Raw genomic sequence first — 26,510 nt, forward strand, 5'->3', positions numbered from 1 at the left:
CTGGATTTTAACTTCTGGCTGCATTTGAGGTGATTATTGATTTGAACTGAAACTAAGCCTGCCTCCAGAAACCTCCCCAAGAAACCTGCTCCCAGAGAGAACCATTATATATTAGAAAAAGAAGAGAACACCACAACAGAACATGAGGGGAAAGTAGAAATAGAAAAAAATCCACTTATCCTTATCTCAAAGAGCTCCTTTGTGGAAAACACTAAGGAATATTACTGCCAAATTTTGAAAAGAGAAAATTTTGCAAGAAACAAGAAAAAAGAATTTAAATGCCTTGGAGCTACAATTAGAATTGTACAGGACTTAGCAGCAGCCACAATAAAAGACCATATATCCTAGAATTATATCTACCAAATATCAAAAGAACTAGGTTTGCAACCAAAAATATATCCAGCAAAATTATCTATAATATTGAATGAGGCAAAATGGACATTCAATGAACTTGCAGATTTTCAGGACTTTCTATTAACTAAACCTGAACTTAATAGAAAATTTAACATATAAGAGCTAATATCAAAAATCAGTTTCAAGGAACTCAACATGGACAAATTGTTTCTATATACCATATGTTTAAGATTGATATCAACAATAGCTCAAAAGAAAGATTGGGGCAGAGTTAAGATAAAAAAGTAATCATTTTATATAAATGAAATTTAGAGGAAGAACAGACACAGAGGCATTAGAAAGAGGAGGAAGGCTTGTAGTTCTGAAAACTTACATCAGGAATGAGTTAAATAGGCAACACTACCTATATAACATGAAAGGTACAGCATCCTTGACAATCTATAAAGAAATAAGGGGAGAGGGATGGATGGACAGGGAAGCAAAGGGTGAAGGATGAAGCAAGTGTGTGTGTGTAGGTGGAGGGAACAGTATATGTGTGTATGTGTATGTGTGTATGTGTATATTTACATATGTAAATATATCCTCTCTTAACTATAGCTTTCTGGAGTGTGGTGAAGGGAATGAAAGGGAGAAAAAAAGAATAAAGTAAAAAAGTGCACAGCAGAGAACAAAAGAACAATTTCCAAGGAAGTAAAGAAAAGATGGACACTCATGAATATAATATTTTCTACTAACATACACACACACACACACACACACACACACACACTTTCTTGAACTGGTAATTTATTGTTACATATTTTGAATCCTCTATGATGTTCTGCAGGGCACTTGAAAATGTTCTGTTCTCATTTTAATTTGTTTTATATTCCTTCTCTGTTTTTCTTTTTTTCTTATTCTGTTTCTTAAACAAAATAAATTAATAAAAAAATAATAATGAGATAGCATAGAGGGCCAGTATTGAGTGGGTCCATGAACGGGAGGAGTCCAGTCTAAGTATGCTTGGGACCTGCTCTCTTTGAGGGCTCAACTTGAGGCACTGGTTCATCATCTCCTTAACAATGAATGAAAAACATACTCTAGATAAATTTAGGATAATGCATGTGACAAGAACAAGGTATCACAACTATGCTATTTGCAACTGTTTTGACAGATACCTTGTTATTGTTAATTTCTGCTATTTACAACTCTGTTTTGATTAGTTGCTAATAGTTATTAATAGTTACTGTTATTTACGACTCTATTAAGATAGATATCTTGTTGTTGCTAGTTAGGATGAAACTAAAATGTCACAGTATGGTCCATGCATTAACCCTGGAAGATATATGGTATCACCTGGAAGTAGCTAATGTTAATGTTAGTGTAAAAGAAAGAGTATATAAACCCTGGCTCTCAGATTAATAAATGGATATTGCAAAGCATATCTTCTGCCTGACCTCATATATTCATTTCAGTTTCACTCTCTTGGTTTCCACTGGAGCTGGACTCTAACAAGATAGAATTATTTATTATTTGCCATTATACTGCAACAGCCTAACAGTGGTCAATTAATATCTCTCCAGTTACTTAATTCTGTCTTATTTCTTTAAATAATGTTTTCTACTTGTATTCTTATAATTTCTGTGGGTGTCTTGTTAGATGAACTCCCTAACATTTTATACATTTTGATGAGAATCTGTCAATCTCTTCTTACTGGTGATATGTGAGAATCTATTTTACATCTTGGTTATTGAAGTTATCAATCATTTCAACTTTTTAGTTGAATGTCTAAGGCTTTCTAAGTAAACTATCATATCACTTATGAAAGGAGTATTTTTATGTCCTTTCTTCCTATGTTTATTCCTTTAATTTCTTTTTTTATCTTATTGATATAGCTAACAATAATTAATTTTATATCAACTAATTAATAGTGACAATGGACTTCATTGTTTTAACCCTGATCTTATTGGAAAGGCTTTTCCCCCCACTACATGTAATACTAGTTCTGCACATAATATATAATACTAGCTGCATTAATATTAGCTCTTAGAGACTATATTAAGGAAAGTTCCATTTATTCTTAAGCTTTAAAATTTTCTTAAAACAATAATGACTATTATTTTGTCAAAATCATCTGTATCTATTGATATATTTATGTATTTTTATTGTTTTCTTAATATAGGATGCATTATCATATTTATATAATAGATTAGTAAATTTGTAAAAAAAAGGTTCCATTCATATAAAAACCTGCACCGACCCTAATACCTCTCTTGGGTAACTCCGAATTGGTTTGTAGTTTTGGAAACAATTTCCTGCATTGTGGTTATATGTATGCACCGCTTCATTTCCCAGAACCAGAACAAGACTTGGGCTCAAAGGTAGTGATGAGACAGAAGCACATTTCTCACTGTATCCTTTTTAAAGAACAAATATTGAACAACCGGTGTGTGTTGGGGGAAAGAAGAAAGGTTATGCTATTAAGCTTTTGATTAGATTAGATTACAGGGGGGATAGTGTTTTTGTGAACCAGGACTGGCTTGGTAATCTATAGATTTCTCTCATTGGTTCACTTTCCAGTACATCAATTATCTGCCTCCATCAGCCTTATAGCTCTATACTTAGAAGCCCAGAATTTCAAAGTTGGATGGGACATGAGATCATCTATCTAGCAAAGTGGTGTCAAACTGAAATAGAAAGAGAGAACATTGAATCATAATTTAGTATTATATGTGTATTATTGTATTTTTGTTTATTTTGTTAAATATTTCAGAATGACATTTTAATCAAGTTCAGTTCCCAGTATCACACTGAGTATTTGACATCTTTGACTGAACATAACCCCATCATTTCTCAGAATAGAAACTGTGGACTACAGAATTTAATCCGTGACTTGTCCAAGGTCACAAAGGTAAGTGGAAGAGCCAAAATTCTCATTTAGATTGTCTGGGTAAAAATTTAATCCTTTTACTTGTTAGACTTAATTCTGTCTTTTATCATTTTCCTTCATTGTTAGTAAAACTGTTAAAATCCACTTCTGTCTTGAGTACCTTTAGACTTTTAAGGATATTAGACTTAGGCTGAAGTTATCTAGATTTGAATGCAGTGCATGGAAAGGGAAAAAACCATACAAGGTGAGAGTTCCCTGGTAGCTTATGCCAAATTTTAATCTTTAGAGGGAGCTGGTGACTTTTGTTAGATTTGTTAGATTTTGTTATATTTGTTATATTCCTGGTGTCAGCACTCAGGAGCTGCTCAATAAGTATTAAAAGAATGTTTTTTTTTTGGTGGTATTTGCCCCTTTTTTTGCCATGTCCCTATGTCATATTCACACATTTTCTTAATTTAATTTTTTTCCTTTAACAATCATTTATTTTTTCACATTCAATATAACCTTTTAAATAGTTTTAATGTTCATGTGACATCTGATAATACAGTAGAAACAAAAAAACAGGTGTGAGGAACATAGGGTAGAGCTGGAACCTTAAAACATAGATTATCAGATGGGGAAGGAGAACGTATCTTACAGAAAATTTAAGACAACATTTTACAGATGATAGAACTGAGACTATCTAACTCTATCCTCATATTTTGGGGAAATTTTCTTATGTTTCGAACTTTGAACTTTTTTTCCCTAAGCTTTGTCACCCTCCTCACTTCCTCATATTTGTGGTTAGATGCTATTGTTACTATAAAAACAAATCTACAATATCTACAACCTATCCCTATATGTGTGTATAAGATTTGCCTCAGAAGCTTCCACTATCATTTTGATGATAGAATATGAATTTTCAGCTGAAAGGGATTGAAAAGAAAATGAGGGGGAATCCTCCCTTGTAGAAATATGTTTCTAATAATGGAAATACTTCTAAAGCATTTGAGTCCAAGTTGTAAATCATTCTTTTTCAAATTCAGGAAAGATGATGTGACACAATGGAAAGAGCAGTGGCCTTTGAGTCATCTAATCTGGGCTCAGGTCTTCCTTCTGACATTTTGCAGCTGTGTGATTATAAGAGAATCATAGTCTAAGCTTGTCTCCTCATTATTTGAGGAGATGTAGTATATCAGGGAGGATACTAGAAAACGAGTTATATCAGGTGGATACTAGAATATCTGGATTAGAGTCCTAGTCCTGAAATGCCATGAGCTAAGTGAATCATTCTCTGAACCTTAGCTTTCTTTTCTGTAAAATGGAGCAACATTATATTTAGACCACTTTCTTCTCACATTATCGTAAAGAATATGCTTTTTAAACTTCAAAATGCTATAGAAATGTTGGTTATTATTATCTGTCCTCAAATATCTTCAATGAATCTGTGATCTATTCAATGTGAATACTCCTTCCAAAGACACTGGTTACAAACCATCCATGCCAGTCCTTTCCTGAGATACAGCTCTTGTTGGTATCATATTATTACAGAGAATTATGCAATGTCCTGAATTGATGATCTTGTGAGAATTCATTTTATAATGTATTAATATAAATAAGAATTATATATATATATATATATATATATATATATATATATATATATATATAAAATCCTAAGGGAAGATAGGTTGCATAGAGTGACAGCCCTAAAGTCTGGAAGACTCATTTTCCTAAGTTCAAATATGACCTCAGACACTTCCTAGCTGTGTGACCCTGGATAAGTCACTTAAAACCTCTGTGCCTCAGTTTTTAAATGAGCTGAAGAAGGAAATGGCAAACCACTCCAGGATCTTTGACAACATAACCCCAAAGGGAGTCATGAAAATTGGATGTGATTGAAATGACTGAACAACAGCAGCAACAAAACAACAGAAAGTGATCAGGATTTAGGGGAAAATAATCAGATCATTTATTCTCCTCTTATTGCTAGCATTTCCATTCACTAAAAAACACCAATTAAGAACCTGGTAGAACTGAGCAACTTATAATTAGTTCTTAGAGCACTGAATTTGGAATAAGAAGATGCTACTAGCTACAAGCTGGTCTGTGATCTTACGAAAGTTATTGTCCCTCCCTGGGCTTCAGAGCACTCTACTAAAAAAAATGGAGATATCGGTTCTACTTATGACCTAGAACATGCCCTGGTGTTTTTTAAATAGGTTATTATTTTTTTTTATTAGGCAATTGGGGTTAAGTGACTTGCCCAGGGTTACAAAGCTAGGGGGTGTTAAGTATCCGGGTCAGATTTGAACTCAGTTCCTCCTGACTTCAGGACCAGTGCTTTATCCACTGCACCATCTAGCTACTCTCAAATAGGTTATTGAAAATAATCAAAAACATAAGAAGACTGTGTCCCTACCTTGACAGCAAAAATTATCCTTACTATCCTTGAAGACTGGCTAAAAGAAAGCAATACCATATATATTAGAAAAAGCACTGATCCTGGTGCCTGGAAAGGAAGGTTAAATCCTGTTCTGATCTTACTAGCTGTGTAACCTCTGGCAAGTTACTTAAACTTCCTCTATGTCTCATTTTCTTTTTCTGTAAAATAGAGACAATTATACTTGTATTGCCTGTCAAACACAGTTGTTATAATTGTTTATAAACCAATTAAGATTCCATTAAGCTAAATTAAGATTCATCAAGCTTGATGCACATTGGAAGCTGGAAATAGGACTGCTTTTAGAGTTGTTCAAGCTGAAAACAAGGGGAGGAGAGAAGGGAAGAGAAATATACTAGATCAAACTCTCTGCTGTCAATCAGCAACTATAGGAAGATAGCATCGTCTTGAGGAGAGGTGAGCAGGGAGGAACAGCAGACAGAACTCTTCACATCTGGCCTGGCTGAGCACTCTTGCCCCTGAGCACCTTCTTCCTCTCTGCAGTAGAGGGAGTAGACTCCTTGAATGTTGGCAAATTAATTGAAATTTGTTGAATTTCATGACTTTTCATGAAAGAATATTGGGCCCTGATCTGAAGAGCATAATTCAAGTTGGCAGGAGATGCCCACATTTATTGCTGTATTTTTTCACTTTTAATATTGTGTTATGAATTTCATTTCCAATTATATTTTTATTAAGGACCTCAAATGAAATCCTAGGGGAGGGACAAGGAGATGAGTAAGGTGGGGAATGAGCCAAAAATATAATTGGATAAGTCTACACAAAATTCCCAGAATAACAGAAAGAATCTGGGCTACTATCCATGAGGTCAAGCCACAGAAGCCACAGGCAATATCTAAAACATGCCTCTTCAGTACCTCATCTTCCCAAATTTTCTGTTTCTTCAGATTTTTATAAGCTGCCTATGGGCAACCAGAGACTAGGAAAAAGATTGTTGCTTCTCTGCATTACAAATGAATTGTCCTTCCTCCAAGGTTCTAACAACCAAAATAAATAGTCAAGAATAATGAAGAAAAGCAAGTAGAATCGGATAAAGAGTTAGGAACCAGAATTCACTTGGCCTAGAAGCAAGTGATCACAAATAGAATTCAGATGAGGATGTGGAAATGACATAAAGATTGAGATGAGATGAGATAACATACATCCTTATGGTCAGTATAACAGGAAAACATGATAAATGCTTAGATAACAATAACAGAAAATAATACATAATAAATGCATGAGAGGTACAAAATTCTATATAAATTTAAGGCTATTATTAAAACCTTTAGAAACCAGGAAAAATTTGATGAAAGCAGTGAAATTTGAATTGTATTCTAGGTTTAAAGCTCAAAAGAATTTTAGAAATCATCTCTCCCAACCTTTTAATTTTACAAGTGAAGAAAAAGACACAGAGAAGGTTAGGGTTTTCTGATTCCCAAGTTAGTGTCATTTTCATTACATCAGATTGGCCTTTAAAGTATTAGTATTAATTCATTGGGTGAAGAGAGGGAAAGCAGAGGCTAGTCATGGAGTGTGGGTGGCTCTGACTCGATAAGGGAAGACAGAAGGGATTTCCAGCTGGCATATTCAGGAATGAGTGCACAAGAGAGGAAGATACTTCCTGACATACATAATGTCATGTCCTGTGCCCATCCCTTGTTTCTCTGAGCTCTTCAGTGTGGATGGAAAGATTGGAGAGCTGGGATTTTGCATTTAGGATCATGCTGAATTTGAAATGATGGATACTTCGAGGGGAAAAGGAAACAAAGGAAATTTTAAAAGATAGAGTAACCCTATAAATCTGATAATAGCTTATTAAATACTTTTTCCTCACAAGACTCTGGAGTAAGGCAAAAAATAGAAGTATCATCCTTACTTTATAGACAGGGAAACCAAAGCTCCCAGAGGGAAGTAGTTTGCCTTGTGATCAAACATAGAAGCTATCTCAGCCAGGATTTTAATCTATGATGGTCTCCTTATTCTAAGTACAATGTCCTTTCCACTACACCAAACTTCTTTTAAAAACTCTATTTTAGGAGTCAGTGGTCCTTCCAGGCTTTTCAGTTTTACATTATTGGCTTCATGCACTCCCATTTCCAAAAAGGTCAAACTGACTTTACACTTAATAAATGCTTTTTCAGTTGCTTGATTAATCCTTTTCTCTCACCCTTCATATCTAATCAGTTGCCATCTGTTGTTCCAGCTGTTCTCCAAACTAGGAATGCCACATCTTAGATCTGTGTGTTTTGCACAGATTTGTCTCCCATGTCTGTGATGCTCTCACCTCTCATTTAGGCAGCTAGATGGAGCAATGGACACTTCCTAGCAGTGTAATCCTGGTCTAGGCACTTGATCTGCTTGTCTTTGTTTCCTCCTCTTTCAAATAAAATTAATAGGATAAAATGATATAATATTTGTAAAGTGCTTTGTAAAACGTAAAGTGTTCCATAAATGGGAACTATTATTATTAGCCCTTTCTCTAAAATATTTCCTTGTTTTCTTCAACGTTTAAGTCAAATTCTACTTCCTTTAGTTGTCCCCCACCCCCACCCCGAAATTATCTTGTTTCTATTTTGTGCCTACTTTTGTGTTTCTTTGTTTCTCTTCTTTCAATATAACTCAGGAGGACAGGGGCTGTTTTGGGTTTTTGTATCTCCAGCATCCAACATTGTTCCCACTTAATAAATCTTGTGGATTTATTGTGGGAACGACTTATTAAGTAAAGCTTAATTTCCTCATTTGTTTAAAAAAACAAAACGGGGAGGAGGAGGAGGAGATGAAGGGTTAGCATTTAGCTTCAAGATTTGCAAAACGTTTTGCATATCTATTTTCTCTTTGACTCCCAACAATTTGCTATGAGGTGGTTGCTATTTTTATTCCAACTTTACAGGTGAGGAAACTGAGGCTGACAAAGGTTAACTAGCTTGTTTAGGCTCGCCAGTTTGCAAAGGGTTTGAGGCAGGGCGTGAACTCAACCACTCCTGCCTTTGGAAATTCAGCGTTCGGACCCTGGAGCCACCCAACTCTCTCTAAAACGAGCGTTCTTCTAAAGTCCATTCCAACTTTAAACCCCACCATCCGGAGGACCATGTCGGAGAAAGGAGCACCTGTCAGATGAAAGAAAAGGGTGGAAAGGCGGAGCCTCACCCACAAAGCTTCTGCCCCGCCTCCTCCTCGATCCCACCCCCATCTCCCCAACTCCACCTCCGCCCCCGACCGTAATAGAGTCCAGAGATCTTTGGAAAAGAGGAAGAGAAAAGCGGGAAGCTAGCTAGTGTTCTTCGGTCCTTCACTAGGGCTCGGAGCGGGGGAGGCAACGTCACTGCTGGGAAGCCGGATGAGCCGAGACCGGGAGGGGGTGGACTAGGCCAGTTCATTTGTCCGAGGTAACTGAGTAGGCTGGGCATGCAAATGTGCTCCCCGGGAGCTGCGGTGGAGTTGGGGGGAAGGAGGAAGCGCCGGCTACTGTTGTTTTAAGAAGGGGATGAAAAGGTATTTTATGGGGGGAAGGGAGCAGGGGACTGAAACGTAACAGATGAAGAAATTTTCCCAGCTCCTTGGGTTTCCCGCACCGGCTGTGCCCTGGCTGTTTGGAAGAGATCAATGGGCTGGCCGCAAAGTCCAGCTTTGGGGTTTCCGAGTGAGCTTTGATAGAGGTGAGTCCTGGGGAACCTTGGCCGTGGGGGAATGGTAGAGGAAGGGATGAGAATCGTTTTGCTTTTTGTTTTGTTTCTCCATAGGTCTTTAGAATTGTTGGGAAACAAGACTAGTCTTCTGTTGCCCCCTTGGAAGAAGGGCACAGGCGTCAATGCCCTATACTTAAACCCTTATTCTGAAGGAGTTCCACGAAGGGTATCGGGCAGGGAGCAGTCCCAGGAAGGCGGGCTGGAGGAGAAGGAATTGGGAAAGGGAAGGGGATCAGCCCCAGAAAGTGTGATCGCGCTTGGCACCTGTGATTCTCCAGGGTGGATGGTAGGAGGTGTGCCCGACGAGTCCGAGGCACTTCTCTGACACGAGCCGTTGCGACCCCACAATCAACCCTCTTCCCATTACCCCCACGGCATCCCTCTCTCTGGGAGTGCGTGTGGCACAGCATTAATATCCTATTCCTAGGATCCAAAACACAGACCTAGGACGTCAACTGGGCATTTACCCGGGACTTTTTCTGAAGCGCTCTTACCCACGTGTGCTCAGTAGTGCTCAAAAAGGGTCAAGCTTTCCAGGGACTGATCTATAAATAGTAATAACTGAGGTAAAGGCTAGCACTGCCAGTGCCACAGACTCATGGACTGCTAAAGGAAGCCTTTGAGATCAAGAGAGAGGAAGTGATTTGCTCTGGATTGACCAATTTGTAAGCAACAAAATTAGGGTTGTCCCGGATTACCCAACCTGAAGTGAAAATGACTGACTTCAAGTTATGGCACAGAATGTCATGCCTCAGTTGTGTAATACATAATTTTCTAGAAACCTTTAGAAAAAAGTGAGATGAAGGTTCCTAGATTCACAGAGCTCTCTCAAAGTGGCTTGGCTATCATTTCTCCCTCTGTGTTAAAACATTGGGTTTTTTTTTCAGTTAAACATTTTATTTTCCCCACCTATCTCCTCTTGAAAAAAAAAAGAGGGAAAAAACCAAATCCTTTTAACTAATATATGTAGTTAAGCCACAGATTCACATATTGGCCATGTCCAAAAATATTTAGTCTATCACCTCACTGGCAGGAGACAGGAGAACAGATAGTATTTTCTATCATTAGTCATTGGGAATCAATCATTTGGAATCATAATCAGAGTTCTTAAGTCCTTCAAAGTTTGTTCATTTTAGTTGTGTTGTTATATTGTATAAGTCGTTCTGGTTCTGCTTACCCCACTCCATATCAGTTCCCAGTTTCTTACATCACAGTAGTATTCCATTACATCCATATGCCAAACTTTGTTCAGCTATTTCCCAGTAGACCAGCACCCCTTTACTTTCTTTTTCTTTGTCACCAAATAATAAAAGCTGCTATTTGGGGTATTTAGATCCTTTCTTTCTCTCTGATCTCCTTAACATATTGGCCTACTAATGGTATCACTTGATAATGTGTTCCCAGTTTGTTTGTTTTCTGTCTTGCTATGATAATAATTTAATTTCTGGGGAGTGATTTCGCAACACAAAAATGAACTAATTTGGGCAACATGCTTCTCTTAATTTGCCTTAACTTCAGTGAGTTCTAAGGTCAAAACCAATGTTTTTACTACTTTATACAAAACTTCTCTCCAGAATACATTTTATAGCACAATTAAAATTATAGTAAATTGTAAAGTAGTGGACTGATCTAATTAATTAGCAAACTGAAACTCTGAATTTGGGCCATACAACTAATTGGATTTCAGCAAATAACAGAATTGTAAGTGCTCAACTAAAGACCCATTTTCTGTAAAAAAAAAAAAAAAAAAAAAACCTTTCCTAATTCTCCAGTTTCTGTGCTTTTCCTGAGAACCTCAGTTTATCCTGTATGTGTCCTGTTTTTACATAATTATTTGCATATTGTCTCTCCCATTAGACTTTGAAGCTGTTGGAAGTAGGGCTGTTTTTTTGTCTTTCTTTGTATCTCCAACTCTTGGATCAGTGTCTGGCACTTCATAGGCACTTAATAAGTACGAGTTGATTGACTAGGACTGACTGGGTCCATCTCTTCTAAATAGAACATAAATTCTTTAAGGGCAGTAACTATTTTATTTTTGCCTTTGTATCTCCAAATGCTTAGCATGATACCTGGCACATAGACACTTAATAAATTCGTATTGATTAATTGACTAAATTTGTGTAAAGCCACATTCCAAGTCAAAGGCTGCCATGACATGATGGAAAATGTTCTGGATTTGGAGTCAGAAAGTTCAGATCTGATTACTAGTCGTATTCTGTAGGTAAGGGTATGATATCCTATGTGGACAAAGGGAGGAAAAGAGAGAGGAAGGGAAGGAGAAAAGTAGGAAGGGAAGAAGAGAGGGAGAGAAGATAGAAAATAGAAAGAGGAAAGTGAAGAAAGGAAAGAAAAAAAGATGGAAAGGAAGGGATGAAGGAAGGAAGGAAGAGTCTTTTAGCTGACCAATTCCAGGCCAGTTTTTCTCTTTTGCATCTCTGAACCTTTCCAAGATATCTTGGTGTTTTCTGGCTAGATTTCTTTCTTAAAGACCAGGTTTTAAACCCAAATCAATCTGATTTTAATTGGCCACCAATAAGTTCTAGGTCAAGCCCGGCTTGGTCATTATTAGTGTCCTGATCGACTCAGATTGAATGTAAATAGCAGTAATTTCTGTAAATAGCAGATGGCCCAATGTAGCCTAAATCTTTATATCTAAGGTCCTCATTCTTATGAATGGAAAACATCTGTGTTATACTTGGTGCCGGACAAGTTGTATTGTTTTGACAGGACAACAAACATTGTGTCCTTTACAGGAAAACACCATGTTGCTTTGAAATCTGTGGAACTATCTCTAGAGAGCATAAATTCATAGAATTAGATGAATTTAAAGATCACCAAATCCAACCACCTCCCTCTTCCTTCCCCCCACCCCAACCCTGGGGTTTTTCTCCCCAGAGAGAAATAATTCACTCTTAGTCATAGTAAATTGTAGAATCACAATTCAAACTCAGGTCCCCTAATTCAACCCCCATGACAACCAATAAAATCCACTGGATCTTCTGGAGAGAAACTTTGTATAAAGTAGTGAAAGCACTTGGACTTAACCTCAGAATTCACTAAGTTTCTGGCAAATAAAGAGCATCTAGGCTTTTTGACTTCTTCTACCATGTCACAGCAGCCTTTGACCTACAATTTGACTTCATACAAGTTTAGTCAAGAAGTGGGAAGGATTCAAGTTTTTCTAAGTTTTATTTTTAAAATCTTCTATTATTGACCATCTAATGTAACAATGATAACCAGAGTAACTATAACGTAACAAAACTTTGGTAAACCTGCTTCTTCAACAAAAAGATGGAGTATAAATGTGTAAGTTAATACTGATGTAACTTCTCTTATTTTTTGAAACTGTCCATTTCTAGGAAAGACTAGTATATGTTCACAGAAATACTGAACTGCAAATTAGCAGTAGGGATGTGTGAAGGAAAATTGGGTCAGAGCAGAGGAAGGTCTGTGAAAAATCATATCAACTTAATACATACCTCACCAGGATAATGGACATCAAAGGGAACTGGTGTTTTAAGCTCTCAGAAGTTTGTTTTTTTTTTTTTTTTTAACATTTTTATTAGCTCACATTTATCTAGTGCTTTACTATTTTTAGTAGTATTTCATTTTTTCCCCAATTACACATCAAGACAACTTTTAGCATTCATTTTTACAAGATTTTGAATTCCAAATATTTCTTCCTCCCTCCCCTGTTTTTCTGAAAATGGTAGGCAGTTTGATATAATTTATACATATGCTATCATGTAAAACATATTTCCATATTAGTCATAGTTGTGAAAAAGGAAACAAATCACAAAGGAAAAAACATGAGAAAGGAAAAGTAAGTAAAAACAAAACAAAACAAAAAAAAAAAAAAACCCTTCACTCTGCATTCAGAGTCCATCAGTTCTTTATCTAGATACAGATAGTATTTTCTTTCCTGAATCCTTCATCCTTGTCTTGTATCATTGTGTTGCTGAGAAGAGCTGAATCATTCATGGTTGATCACACAATGTTGCTGATACTGTGTACAGTGTTTTCCTGGTTCTGTTCAACTTTACTTTGCATTAGTTGCAGGTTTTTCTGAAATCTGTCTGTTCCATCATTTCCTATTACTATATATACTAATATGTATATAATATGTATATTATATATATGTGTATGTATATATGTACAATATATGGATATAATAATGTATATATAATATATGCTAATATATATTATGAGCATCCCCCTAATTTCCAATATTTTGCCACCACAAAAAGGACTGCTATAAATTTTTTTGTACATAGATCTTTCCCCCTTCTTTATGCTTTCTTTAGGGTGCAGATCTAGTAGTAGATCAAAAGGTATGCACAGTTTGGTTGCCTTTTGAGTATACTCCCAAATTGTTCTCCAGAATGGTTGTTATCAGTTCACAAATCCACCAAATGTGTATTAGTGCCCCAATTTCCCCATGTCCTCTCCAACATCTATCATTATCTCTTCTTGTCATCATGGACAATCTGATAGGTATAAGGTTGTATCTCAGAGTTGTTTTACTTTTCAGTTTCCTAATCAAAGGTGATTTAGAACCCTTCTTTATATGTCTATAGATAGCTTTCATTTCTTCATATGAAAACTGTTCATATCTTTTGATCATTTATTAACTGGGGTCTAGTGCTTTATTTATTTATTTTTCTTGCATATCTTTTTTTTTTTAATTATAGCTTTTTATTTACAAGTTATATGCATGGGTAATTTTATAGCATTGACAATTGCCAAACCTTTTGTTCCAATTTTTCCCCTGCTCCCCATCCCCCCCCCCCCATGGCAGGTTGACCAATACATGTTAAGTATGGTAAAGTATAAATTAAATACAACATGAGCATATATGTCCTAACAGTTATTTTGCTGTACAAAAAGAATTGGAGTTTGAAATAGTGTACTATTAGCTTGTGAAGGAAATCAAAAATGCAGGTGGACAAAAATATAGGAATTGGGAATTCTATGTAATGGTTCATAGTTATCTCCCAGAGTTCTTTCGCTGGGTGTAGCTGGTTCAATTCATTACTGCTCTATTGGAGCTGCTTTGGTTCATCTCATTGTTGAAGAGGGCCACGTCCATCAGAATTGATCCTCATATAGTGTTGTTGTTGAAGTATATAATGATCTCCTGGTCCTGCTCATTTCATTCAGTATCAGTTCATGTAAGTCTCTCCAGACTTTTCTGAAATCATCCTGCTGGTCATTTCTTACCGAACAATAATATTCCATAATATTCATATGCCACAATTTATTCAGCCATTCTCCGATTGATGGGTATCCACTCATTTTCCAATTTCTGGCCACTACAAAGAGACCTGCCACAAACATTCATGTAGTGCTTTATTTATCCACTAAACAGTCTATGCATTAACTTATGAGATCCTGGAAGAAGCCTAGTAAGATTGGTAGTTCAAATATTATAGTCAGCTTTGCAGACTAAGGAGCTGAGTTTCAGAGAAGTTAAGTAACTTGCATAGTCAAACAGCTAGGTAGTTGAAAAGCTGAGATTAGATCCTAGCAGCCAATATTCCTAATGAAGTTCTTTTGCTGCCTCTTTCAATTGTGTATAGGATAGGTCAGAATGAGGAATGCTGTTCTTTTTTCTGGCATTTTAAAAATGAATAAGAATGTAAATCATTATAAATTTACTTCAAAGAGTATTGTGAAGGCAGTGGCTTGTAAAAAGTGAAGCACTCTATGAAAGGGGGCTCTAATATGCAATTAACCATATTATGATAATAGGTCATCATAGGTTCAACAATTTAGAGGTGGAAAGGATCCCAGAAGCCAAAAAATCCAGTCTCTTCATTTAACTGGAGAGGACAGTGGGGTCTGAAGTTTTAAGTGAGTGACAGTGCTAGGATTTGAACCTAGAACTTCTGAATTGAAATTCAGCATTTTTTCCATACTGCTCCACACCATCTTTCCTTTATGATGTACTTTACAGTTTCCAAGACATTTTCCTTACAATAACCCATGTTAAGTTAGTTGTATAAATATTATTGGTCACATTTAACTAAAGGAAAGTAGATTTCAGAGAGCTAATTGATTCAGACAGGTACATAATCTACTAATGGTTGTTGTCCTTCAGACCCAAAGAAGACCAAAATGACATTACTGTGTTAGAGCCGAGTTACGTTGTAACTGTGGCTGATTAGACCGATAGGAGCTTGGAATGCTCTGTCATAGGTTGGACACAAGTAGTCCCTATGAACATTTGGAGTAGACTCTAAATTTGTGCATCTTGCATTTCTTCTGAGCTAATTTAATTCTCCTTTGCTCATGGAGTCTAGCACCTTCTCTGATGAGGACACATCATGCTGGGTAGTCCTGTGCCAGTGTCTTCCATGTCATGCAATCAATTCTAAAGTTCTTGAGACCTTGAAAGTGTCCTTATATTGCTCTTTCTGACCACCATGTGAGCACTTACCCTATGTGAGTTCTCCAAAAAATAATCTTTTTTCTCTACCTCCAGTTTCCAAGGAAAGAGGAGTTTCTCTTCAGTGCACTTTCAATCTTCCTATTCTCATTCTCTGCTTTACCTTCCCCTTATTCAACCCCCCTTTCTTCCAATCATCTTTATTTTCTGCTCCAATCTTCTCCATCAAAGTCAAAAAAGGTGGTGGAGAGTGCGTTGGGATTCAGGGGGACACTAGAATATTGGAATTCTGGACCAGAGTCACAAGTATCTCAAAAGAATTTAAAGGCTTAAACAATGTTTAAGTCAAGAGGTGAAGTTTTATTATAATTAAAATGCTAATTAAAGTGAGCCAAATTAATTCCAAAAGAAGATAGCAAAGAGCAAGGAGCAAACAGGTAAACTTATAAAGAAAACTGTTAGAGGTGGAATTGGGAAGTACAGAACAAAGAAGAGAGCAGGTTAAATGACATATTGCATTTGGGGTCAACATGATTGAAGAGAAGTATGGTATTGGGAGCTAACAATGACCTCCTTTCTTCTTTCATGAAAGTAAGAAATGTTTATTGTTTGAGTCCATGTGCAGGATAGCAACCCAGACTTTTGAATGACAAATCAAACATCCTTGAAGGATAGCTTGGTGGAATAAAGATATCAGTCCAATTCCTTTTCTTTCACACTCATTCTTTAAGGTTGTGTAACTCATTCCCAAAAGCTACATTCTTAGGTAACAAAATCATTCCCAAGGTCAGGTGGTCTTGAAAAGTACTGGGTCTCTACTACTACTGGGGAGAAAGTTTAGTCTTGTTTAAAGTTTTCTTTTGTTTAGTGCTTTTTAGAGAGGCATGGCCACCTAAAATTCTGACATGGAAAGTATGACCTAGGCTACCAAACTAAGCTGTGGTTAAGTCACTGAATCACTGGAAGAATGCCCTGAGGTCAGGAGCAGCTAAGACTGACCTACCTAAGTTGGCACTCAACACTGTAGTTAGGATAAAGGATGTAGGATAGAATTAAGATCCTCTCTTTGACTTGAAAAGTCCTTCATTACCTTGCCCCCTGTCTACCTTTCCAGTCTTCTTACAGCTCATCTCCTATATTCTGCAATCTAGTCACATTTATGCTACTCTCACATGAGAGGGTATCTTCCATGAGAGGCTTATCTTCCAATTCTGTGCATTTTCACTACTATGTCTCATTCCTGGAACTCTCACTCTCCTCATCTCTGCCTTCTGGCTTCTTTCAAGCTTCAGAGAAAGTTCTACCTACTAAAAGAAGCCTTTTTCATTCTGCTTTTACCTTAGTGCCTTCTCTCTGAGATCATCTCCAGTTTATCCTATCTATATCTTGTTTGTATATGATTGTTTTCATGTTGTCTTCCTGCCTCAGACTGTGAGCTCCTTGAGAACAGAGACTGTTTTTTTTGGCCTTTCTTTGTGTATCTAGTGCTTGACAGAGTATCTGGTACATAGTAAATTCTTCTTGGTACATAGTAGGTGCCCAATAAGTGCTAAATGACTTGACTGGTCACTGGGTGATGGATTTTCTCCACCCCAGTAGCACACTAAGGCCCTCTCCTTTGATGCTTTGGAGTCATGGGAAGGAGCCTGTCAGTTGAATTTTCCTACCAAAGACATGTTTTTGTTGTCCATCAATAAGTAGACACTTTAATGGATGATCTATAATTTTTTTGACCCTAGGTAGTTATTAGGTACCTTATGGTTCTACCGTTATGGGTTTTAGAACTGAAAGGGATTTTTGAGATTATTTAGTTCACCTTTCCTCCCTTCTATCTGTTTTCCCTCCCCTATTTTAGAGGTAAAGGAACTCAGATCTAGACTCTAGACCCAAGACAGGGGTCCTCAAACTTTTTAAACAGGGCCAGTTCAGTGTCCCTTAGACTGTTGGAGGGCTGGACTATAGTAAAAACAAAAACTTTATTTTGTGGGCCTTTAAATAAAGAAACTTCATAGCCCTGGGTGAGGGGGATAAACGTCCTTAGCTGCCACATCTGGCCTGAGGGGCGCAGTTTGAGGACCTAGAGAAAGGAAGTATGCCTGTGATCACATTAGTACAGTGAGGAGTCTCCGCGAATACCCATTTTCATGCTGTTTACTCATTTATAAAACATTTGATAAACCCCTATTGTGTGTAAAGGACTATGTTAAGTTCTGAGGAATACTCAACATTTTGATAAGACATATTCCCTGCCTGTCCTTTAGGAACTTAGACTGACTGGGAGATAAGATAAACACTGATAACTACAATTCAGGAAGTCTAGATTTATATCAATACAAGCTTAATTTTATAAATAGTGTCACCCAGTTAAAAATATGCTGACTTCAAGTCTCCAAGAACTAGGATCCAATCCAGTCTTTGACATTTAGCAGATTAATGATTCTGGCAAGTCACTTAACCTCTGGGGGCCTCAACAACTCCTCAGGATTTACCTGTTAAATCATAGGAAGTATTCCTTACAAGGGGAGTTCCCACAGTAGGAAAACATAGATCTTTTCCAAACTTCCAATTAGGAGGTCTCTTTTTTTCCCCCTGAATACTATTTTATTTTTTCTAAATACATGTAAAGATAATTTTCAACATTCTTTTTTTTTTTTTAGATTTTATGTTTCAAATTTTTTTCCCTTCCCTTCTTTACCTCCCCCACCCAAGACAGCAAGTAATCTGATATAAGTTATTTGTGTATAATACTTTTAAACATATTTCTATATTGTCCTGTTATGCAAGAAAAATCATACAAAAAAAAAAAGGAAAAAATAAGGAGAAAGAAACAGCAAACAAAAAAAAGTCTCTCCTATTAAAATCTTTACATTAATAAGGCCTATGAAAGTTTGAGAAAGATCCAGTTACTTTATTTAGAGAACCTTTTTTGGGATCAAGGAGTTTTATTTGTATAGTTCTGAGGATGGAAGACTTCAAGGATGGAAAAAAATTCAAAGGCCCTTTGGAAAATAACAGTCTCATATATATTTGTAGCACTTGTCATTTACAAAGCACATGTGATTCCATGATATCCTTTGACCATGATTAAAAAAAAAAACAAAGGAAAAAAAACCTTATTATAGAGGTAGAATAGGGATTATTGTATTGATTTGACAATTGATGAAACTGATACTCATAGAGGTAAAGTACCTTATTCTGGATCATATAATAAGTTAGTGACTCAGCCAGGACTCCTTCTTAAGAGAAGGAATTATTTCATTGTTGTCTCTATATCTTCTAGCACAGTGCCTAGCACATGGTAGGTGCTTTAGAATGTTTGTTGAAATGAATTAAATTGCATTTTGGTTTTAAGTCTGGTTTTCTTTCTGCTCTCATACCATGCTTCTCCCTTGTCAGGTTGTTCCTGCTCTCAAGGAAGTTATGCTCTAATTAGGAAGAGAAAATGCAAAGCAAAAGCAAATAAAACATGATCACCTATAAAGCATTTATGTTGAACACACTAAATATTAGAAAGGTTCAAGGAGAAGGATATCCTTGAGAATTAGAACAATTAGAGAAGGCTTTATAGAAGAGGGAACTTTGAGCTGGTCCTGAAAGACCAACTATGTTTTTATGCTCCTTTAGAGAATTAAGGAAAGATGTTCCAGGTGAAAGGAATGCTAATAGTGAAAGTTAAGACAGAATAGGACGGCTGTGCTGAAGACCAGACATTGTTCTAACTAAAAGGGAGAGAAGGCTTGTTTCAATGTAACTAACATTTCTTAAAGGAAGTGATGGGTTGGTAAAAATTTAACAACTAAAGTGGAAGTGAAGAGGGATCAGGAATGTATATCTTAACTTAAAAGTGTTGCAATCAGGAGGCAGACAATGCAGTTAAAGGAAAAAAAAAATCACTGAAGACTTTTTTTCTTTAGCAAGACAGTGGAAATGAAAACTTTTTCCTCCTTGAAGCAATTGGGGTTAAGTGACTTGCCCAGGGTCACACAACTGAGATCAAATTTGAACTCGGATCTTCCTGACTTCAGGGCTGGTGCTCTATCCACTGAGCCACCTAGCTGTCCCTGAAAACATTTTTGAAAAAAAAGTGGAGCAGCTAGTTGGTACAATAGATAGAGTGTCAACCCTGGAGTTCAAATATGGCCTCAAACAATTAACACTTGCTAGCTCTATGGTGCTAGAGAAGTCACTTAACCCCAATTGAAAGAAAGAGAGAGAGAAAGAGAGAAGGAGGGAAGAAAGGAAGGAAAGGGAAGGAGGGAAGAGGGAGGAAAGAAGGAAAGAAGGAAGGAAGGAAGGAAGGAAGGAAGGAAGGAAGGAAGGAAGGAAGGAAGGAAGGAAGGAAGGAAGGAAGGAAGGAAGGAAGGAAGGAAGGAGAGAAAAAAAAAGAAAAAAGGCACGACAGTGATATGTAGTATGGATGGGAGAAGGAAGCCTCTAAAGAGGACACCAGATTAAGAGACCTTTTCAATCATTCAGCTTTGAAGATGTATACTAAGGTAGTGAAAGGGAAAAGATAGATGCATACAAGAGATATTTCAAAATAAAAATCAATAGAGTTTGGGGATTGAAAGAATAAAGTAATCAAAGTTAACTTTACATATTTAAGCACATCACTGCAATGAAAGTGATAAGTAGACTGGGAAAAGGGAGTGGAAACTACCTGACGAGAATTTAAGAAAATGACATATTAAATCTAGATTGTCCATGGTACTGCTTCCACAAATTGTTCCCTTTTTTGCCTACTGGGAACAAGCAAAGCAACTGACCAATTGTGACATGTTGTGGTTTTCCCTTTTTTTGTATCTTCAGGATTTCATTCTAAGGCTTCTTTTATCCCATGGCAAACCCAAGTCCATCTCTCTAAAATCTGGGGTACATCAGACTATATTCATATTTCCTCTCCTTTATCACAAACTTTGAAGGAGTGGTCACCCCACACACATCCCTAGGGTTACCAATATTTCCACTCCCAGAAACCAATTTTTCTAATTTACTGAGAATCACATCCAAACTAGAATTCCTCCTTGCCTGCTTCCTACCTTGTTTGCTACAAAAAGATATTAGTTGCTCTCCCTTTGAAAAGAATGCCAACAGATATCTGAATAACTGAAGTTGTTCATTATTCCTACATAATATCCCCTGTGCTAGGCTTGGAATCCATACTTCATCTATTTCTTCTTTCTGCCCCAGTGTCCCATAATATACTCCGATGACGAGATTTTCTTTGCCTCTCTTAATGCTTACTTTGTGCAAAGCATTGTGCTAGATGCTGGGAATACAAATAGAAGGTAAGATAACTTACTATTTAATATGGAAGGGTGGAGTGGACAACACATATAGGAGACCACTTCTAAGTCAGGTGGAAAGACCTAGTGATCTTCAGAGGGCAGTAGCAAAGTAAAATTCTTTTTTTTTTTTTTTTTTTGAATTTCATGTTCATTGATAAAACCATATTTGTTGAACTATTTGTGCCAAGAACCTTGGTGAGGATAATTTTGTTTTATGGTTAGTAAGGCATGTTTTATTGAGTTAATGTTTTATTATAACCCAACTCCTGCTGACAACTCCTAAATCCTACGAAACAGTCCAGCTGTGATTTTAATCAAGTCTCTTATCTGAGGAGGAGTCATGTAAACAGAAAGCTATGTAACCGATCCAGACTCCATTCAGTTCTTCACTCTCCTCACAAAAAGGGCTGAAGTTCACTTTGCAACTGATGACTGATGGTTGGAACACTAAGAAAGCTTCTTTTAGCTATCAACTTTGGGGATGTTATTTCCATCCAAACTGATGTGAACACTGGAAATCTTTTGGCTCTAACACTCTTCAGTGACAGATGTATGTTAAAACAAAATCAAGATTCAACTTCTTGTTATGCTATTATTGATTCCATTGGTGTCTAGTTGATGGTCAGTTGGAAAATGTTGAATCAGCCTTCATCTCTCCAAAGTCCAAGCCAAAGGCTCTTTAGCTTATAATTGATGCTTTTAAGTTTTCAAAGGAAGCCAGGGATTAGATCTATATTCCATGCTACCTGAAAGTCACCGAATCTGCTGACTTGCCAGATTCCTCAAAGCTTGTTCCTTCAACAAATCATGCCAGGAATGATCTCTTGTAGAAGATACACATATTATCTGTAGCTGTTGTGAAACTGGTAGCTGCAGGAAAGCCCATTTTCCACACAGACTGATCAGAAGTTACTGGAAAAGAGTCAGTTGTATTGGAAAGATATTCCTAGAAGAGAAAATGAGGCTGATGTGATAGTTGGATCTCTGGTTATTTCTGATGTGATAGTGCATTCCAGCATCATTGCTACCCAGGACAAAAGAGCTAGAACCAATTCACAAAGTCTGAAGAAAGCCATCAAATTGCTACTGACTGCTTAATTTGTAGCATTTTCCTATCTTTTATGCTATTCATTCAGGAAGATATGAAGTCTCATTATGGTAACATTAACTATTTTAAAATGAATTAGAGGATACCTTAAAATCTAAAAAGCCCCAATCCAAATATTCTCCATCAGATTGCTTCCCTCTCTGGTTACTGGATTTCTTCATATAAGTAGACTTTATTTAGAATGCTATTTTTGCCTATATTATTTCTTTTGAATAAGGTATACATATTCTGTGTCATAGTACAGTCATGGATTTGATCTCACCAAGTCTCAATAATATCAATAAAGTCACATTTGCTTCCTTTATATTAAGATTTCTAATTCTTCTTGCTGCCATTGATGCATAGACTTTTTTTTTTTGCAGATCAGTACATACTTTTTTTCACTTTATTCTTTTTTTTCTTTCTCAAACAAAGCAAAAGCAAAAGTACACATAATTCAAAAAAATAAGGGAGGAAACTACATTTTGCCAAAAGGTTTCAGACAATAAATACTAAAGAAACATGCACCAAGTGGTATAGCATCCAAATTCTCTTTTTAAAATTATTATTATTTGAATTACTCAATTACTAAAATTATTATGATTAAATTAAATTATTTTAAATTATTCAAATTATTTTATTAAATTATTAAATTTAAAGCTTTTTATTTATAAAACATATGCATGATAATTTTTTAAAATATTGATCCTTGCATAGCCTTGTGTTCCAAATTTTCCTCTCATTCCCCCCCCAGATGGCAAGTAATCCAATATATGTTATACATGTTAAAATATATGTTAAATCTAATATGTATAAACGTAATTATAAAATTATCTTGCTGATGCATAGACGTTTAAAATCTTGGGCTTCAGTTTTCTCACCTATAAAATGGGGATAATAATTTTTATACTTCTTACCTCATAGTGTTTGGTAAACCTGAAAATTCTAGAGAAATGTGAATTAGGATATGAACAATTCATTCACATATCTTTTTTTTCTTTTCCTATTTTATTGGAAGCTTAAAATCTGCCTCTTAGATAAATGCTTAATGGGATCTTTAAATATTTTCTTTCTGTGCACAAAGATTAGATTTTTTAAAAATTGTTATCATTTCTTATCTCAACTTTAAAATCAAGTGTTCACACTTTTAAACAAAGTTAATAATCTTTTTTTTTTTAACTGAATTCCAAAACCCTTTATTAAGCACCTACTATGTGCAAGACTTGGACTAAGTCTTCTCCTTTTCCTCTATGCATTATTTTATCTACAAGACTGTTTCCCTCCATTCTAGACTTCTCCTGCTCATGTTTCACCCTACTATTTGAATCTAAACAAACATGTGGAAAGGAAGTGGTTTCTAGCAACAAGATTAATGGGTCATTAGTAGCTTTAGAAGCCTGGCCCAGCCCAAACTTCTCCTCAAAGATTCCCATACATGGGGCTGTAAGTTCTAAGAACCAAAGGGTAAACTTCCTTTAGAGTAGACCTGAGATAGTCCCAAAAAGACTAAAACTGAAGAGTCATGGCTTTCTTTCCACAGGGATCAGATTAATGGAAAGAGCTTAGAATTTGGAGGAATTTGAATCTTGATGCATGACATTTCTAGATCTCAAGTTCCCCCTTTGTGTAAAATGGTCACATTGTATAAATCTCCAAGATTCTTTTTCTAAAATCCCAAACCTGTATCATTAGGTCAATCTATTGCCTGTTGCTGAATGCTTCTTAATTAATCCAATTCCATTGTCTCCAGGAGCAGCCTCTCCCAAGGGTTCATTTTTAGAAAGGAAATGATCCAAGATAAAATAAAATTTGCTTTGCTTTCTTCCCTGAAAGCATATGGTGCTGGGTGGGGGTTGGCTTCTCCTTCTCATTGCTTCATGAGTTTCTGTGGGTGGAGCCTTGCCAAATACTTTTGTGTTTCTTGGAATACCAGTTACAAAGTACTGTTGCTCATCACAATTCTGGTAAGCCACCTTTTCCCCCTCCCCAGAATGAACTTTTGTAACCAAGCCATTGCTGCCTGCCTCCGAGGCAAAGATGATTCACTTTGGTCCCCAAACTAGCAACCTGGTAAGTCAGTGAAATGTGTTGTTTCCAGTGACTTATCAGTCCTGCCACCATCTCTTTGAGCTGCTATCTTCTTTGGCACCTCAGCTACTACTGCTGCTGTCCTTCCTACCTCTCTCACTTTTACTTGAATGTGGAAAGTTACAAGTGCTCCTGTTTCTCACCTGAAAAACACACACACACACACACACACACTCAGGGCTAGTAAGGCTTACAAACTTAAATCTAAGTTCTGAAGCAGATGTGGCATCTGCTGGTTTTCTTACTGTATACTTCAGAGCCTTAAAGAAGCCCTCCACAATCATCAATTTCATTAGGATGTCCTCTTGAGGAATTTTTTTAAAGTAAATATTAAGACACTATTTTCATTGCTCAAATTAGAGAAACTAAAACAATTTTAAAATTTAAAAACAATTTTTAAAATGTAAAAACTTAATTTTTTAAAAATCAAAAGCTTTAGTTCAAGAATATATCCTTAAAAATAAGATACAAATGGCAAATTTTGAGGAAACATTAAAGCAGGTGTCCTTAACTTCTTTGTATGTCCTGGACCCTTTGACCAATCTGGGGAAGCCTAGAGACCTCTTCTCAGAATAATGTTTTAAATGCATAAAATAAAATACAGAGAATTACAAATGAATCTGTTATATTATCAAAATGTCTACTAAAAACAAATAGATTTATAGAGCTTAGTTTTAGAATGCCTGTATCAGGATGTAGGTGGACAACATGCTATGGAATATCATTTCTATATACAAACTTTTGTTCATTCACTCATTCTGCAGTTATTTATTAAATGCTTACTCTGTGCCAGGTATTCTATTAGAAAACAGCTACAAAGACAATAACATAACAGTCCCACCCTCATTAGAATTTGCATTCTAATAGGGGAAATAACACAGAAAATTAAATATAAAATATATACAAAGTAGAAAAAAAGATGGGGTGCTGGATGGCACAGTGGATAGAGTACTAGGCCTCGAGCCAGGAACTCAGCTTCTGGATTCATATTCAGCCTCAGACACTTACTAGTGTGTGACCCTGGACAAGTCACTTAACTGTGTCTACCTCTGTTTCTTTGTCTGTAAAATGAGCTATAGAAGGAAATGGCAAACCACTCCAGTATCTTTGCCAAGAAAACCCCAATGTTGTTACTAAGAGTTGGACAAGTCCGAAAAACAACTGAACAACAAAAAAGGAAAAGTTACTTCTAGAGTAAGGGCACTAAAAACTGGAAGTGGGGTGGGGAATCACAGTAGGTTCTTTGTAGGTTGCAACAGTTGAACTGAATTTTGAAGGAAATTAAACATTCTGTGAGTTGAGATAGAGGGAATGCATTCCAGGAGTGACAGATGAAACAGTGTGGAGATGGGAGAATGAATGTTATTTATCTAAGCAGGATGAGGAAGAGGCCAAGTTGACTGGAAGGCAGAGGGCATAAAAGGGAGCAATGTGTCATAATCCTTAAAAGGTAGGTTGGAGGCAGATTTTAAAAGCCCAGAAAAAGATTGAGAGAGTCACTGGGATTTATCAAGTGAGAGTGTTACATGATCAGACTTGTGCTTTAGGAAGATTAATTTGACAAATTGCATGAAGGATAGATTAGAGTAGAGAGAAGCTTGAGACAGAACACAAAATTTAGCAAAGGATTGACTATGAAAAGAAAAGGAGAATTAGAAGTTGAGGCAATTACCAAAACCTAAACTATCTTTCCTCCCCCTTTAAATTCTGAGGTATCCTTTGAAGTTGAAACCACATGCCTTTTCTTTCAGGAAGCCCTCTCCCTCCTTCTAACCCAATGATCTTATCCTGTAATAGTAACTACTATAGTTATCTCAGTTTCTATCACCCTTCTAGATTACCTTCCTTGATTGTAGAGACCATGATTTATCTAATCTTTGTATCTCCAACAAGCACAGAAATCACTCAATAAATATTTGTTGAGTTATACTGTATTGTGAATGGTAATGAGATCAAATGTTTAGGTAGTTCTTTAGATTCTCTGAGCTATTTTTTAAAAAAACGAGTCCTTTCTCCCCCTTAATCAAAGCTTCATTGCATCTGATTATTCCTCAGTGGGAGCCAAGATGGATAGTCAACTAGTAATGGAAGGCAGAGAATTATCCATCAAATTATTCCTCAACCAGTAGGCCTGTGGTCCTTTGTAGCCTCTGAATGGACAAAGTAATGGAGGATATAAGGGCTGGTTCCATTCTATTAACAAGCATTTAAGTGTCTCCTGTGTACTAGAAGCTAAAGAAAAAGAGTGAGAGTAATCCAAGAATCCTAGAGTTGTAAATGGGCCTAACTAGTCCTAGTAAAGAAAAATTGGCTCTCTCTTAAGAT

General features: G+C 36.5%; 1 protein-coding gene and 1 pseudogene across 5 annotated transcripts in view; both read left to right on the forward strand.

Moving 5' to 3' along the window:
• Window positions 1-8,873: 8,873 nt before the first annotated feature.
• IL4R (interleukin 4 receptor) overlaps window positions 8,874-26,510 on the forward strand; it is a 47,223-nt gene continuing 29,586 nt past the window's right edge. The window contains exons 1-2 of one of the 5 annotated variants that reach the window (XM_012543335.3): window positions 8,943-9,034; window positions 9,202-9,304. The gene's annotated coding sequence lies outside the window, so the exon portion shown is untranslated. The other 4 variants (XM_023497891.2, XM_023497890.2, XM_012543336.3 and 1 more) reach the window with 4 other exon arrangements.
• Window positions 20,611-22,481, forward strand: LOC105749552 (annotated as a pseudogene).

This window comes from Sarcophilus harrisii, chromosome 1, assembly GCF_902635505.1.
Source record: "Sarcophilus harrisii chromosome 1, mSarHar1.11, whole genome shotgun sequence".
NCBI lineage: Eukaryota > Metazoa > Chordata > Mammalia > Dasyuromorphia > Dasyuridae > Sarcophilus > Sarcophilus harrisii.